Consider the following 2,500-nt stretch of genomic DNA (forward strand, 5'->3'; position numbering starts at 1 on the left):
TCTTTCTTTCTTTCTTTCTTTCTTTCTGTCTTTCTTAATTTCTTTCTTTCTTTCTTTCTTTTTTTCTTTCTCTCTCTCTCTCTCTCTCTCTCTCTCTCTCTCTCTCTCTCTCTCTCTCTCTCTCTCTCTCTCTCTCTCTCTCTCTCTCTCTCTCTCTCTCTCTCTCTCTCTCTCTCTCTCTCTCTCTCTCTCTCTCTCTCTCTCTCTCTCTCTCTCTCTCTCCCTCCCCCTCCCTTTCTCCTTATCACCTCGTTCTTCCTACACATAGAATAAAAAAAAAAAAAAAAAAAAAAAAAAAAAAAAGAAAAAAAAAAATTCACATCCCAGCGGTAAAGTTTGAAGACTCTCTCTCTCTCTCACGGAAAATGGCGATCTCCTAGAGGCATTTTTCTAGGCATTAGTGGCATCAGCGCGGGAGAAGGGGCCAAGTCAGCTGGTTCGGGGGAAGATGGCGGCCTCAGCTTGATTGTCTGTCAAGATCCACGCGCGGGAATTTGTTTGTTTACCATCTCCCTGGGATCTGGGGGTCTCGAGCAAGAGGGAGAGGGAGGGAGAGAGAGGGAGAGGGAGAGGGAGGGATGGGGTCTCAAGCAAGAGGGAGAGGGAGAGGGAGGGGGAGAGAGAGGGAGACTGAGGGAGGGATGGGGTCTCAAGCAAGAGGGAGAAGGAGGGGGAGGGAGGGTTGGGGTCTCAAACAAGAGGGAAAGGGAGAAGGAGAGGTTGGGAAGGATGGGATCACAAACAAAAGGGAGAGGGAGGGAGAGAGAGGGAGGACTGGGATCTCAAGAAAGAGGGAAGGAGAGGGAGGGAAGGGAGGGAGGAGGGGGGGGGTTGGTGTCTCCTACACGGTGGGAAAAGGAAAGGTGGTTGAGGGGTTTGTGTGTGTGTGGGGGGGGAGGGTATATGTTTATATGAGGCTTGTTTTTGATCTGGATTTACGTGTTTCTTTTACTTTTTTTGAGTGGAAAATTGTGTGTGTATGTGTGTGTGTGTGTGTGTGTGTGTGTGTGTGTGTGTGTGTGTGTGTGTGTGTGTGTGTGTGTGTGCGTGTGTGTGTGTGTGTGTGTGTTAGCTACAGGGATAAATTTAAAACACTAGCGACCTATACGAATAACGACAGCCCTTAGTAAGCTTCCAAGGTAGGCCGATATATGCTATTTTAATCAAACTACAGATCCAATCGATAAAAAAAAATAAATACACTCCATCCCTACGTAGAAAACATTAACAAAACCTCAAATAAATAAATCCCGCAAACCATATTTTTTCTCCTCCCAAAATCTCCGCGTTCGAAATAAAACTCGAACAGCTTCGAACCCCGGAGAAAAATTTGCTTAATAACCGGAATAGGAATCGTTCACCCGGTCCTGATGCAGCAGATTCGAAGAGGTAACAATCACACCCAACTATCCTTCACTCCTTACAAGACGCTCCTTCACTCCTTCAGAATAAAATCAATCATTTATGCTCACACGGAGGCTCGGTTCAGCCATGTGACGGGGACTCGACCATCTTTTCGAACGCGTCCTTCTGTCTCGTTCTCTCTTCGTTCGCTTGTTTGACGGACAAAAAGGTTTGTAATTGTTTTGTAAAAAAGATTCGTGTTTATATCGAAGTAAGATTGACTACATAGATATAAAATGCAAGATGTGTAAGCATACTGAATAGTCTTGTGTTTATATCTATGTAGTATTGGCTTATGTAATGTTTATGAGGAATTCTCTTCATTGTTGAAAAGCACTTCTTATTGTTGTTTTATTTACAGTGGAAGCACATTTAAATTATTGTATTAGTATAGTGATCATTGATATTATGATGTCTATACGATCATATGAATATCGGTATGATCATATTTGACAAGACATGATTTATACGACGATTTTGTCTTGGCGAGGTTTTATCACAACGCAATTCTTGTTGATCTCAGTGGAAATCTTGCACATTGAACCGTTGTGGCTTCTGACGTAGAAATAGTTTCGACATTATTTTCTCCTGATATTAAATAACCAATGTATTGTTTTAAAAAGAGAAATAGATAGAAAAATAATATAGAATAAATAACCAATGTATTGTTTAAAAAAAAAAACATAAAAAATAGATATATAGAAAAGTAAAGTTGGAATAACACCAAAGAATCGAACTAAAACTGTAGATCTGATGCGTCTCTCGATATATATATATATATTTCGGAAGACCCCAAAGTGATTAAAGCCTTGAGGTTGTCAGGTCAGCAGAGTTGCCAGGTGATAGAGTGGGTGGCAGGACCGTCCGTTAGCAAGATTTGGTCCAGAGGAGCGAGCTGGTGTCAGCAGCCTGGGACCAGAGAGCAAGTGCTGACCGTGCTGGCTTTACGTCAGGAAAATCCTTTTGATCGCTTTAGTTTTGTCAGCAACGTATATCATGTAAAAATCGGAGTTGCTAGGATGGTCACGTGATATAAAAAGGGAGAGATGGGACAGGAATGAACTGATAGACCTAAGCTTTTGTGTGGGTTGTTGGT

Source organism: Penaeus vannamei, chromosome 32 (genome assembly GCF_042767895.1).
Source record: "Penaeus vannamei isolate JL-2024 chromosome 32, ASM4276789v1, whole genome shotgun sequence".
NCBI lineage: Eukaryota > Metazoa > Arthropoda > Malacostraca > Decapoda > Penaeidae > Penaeus > Penaeus vannamei.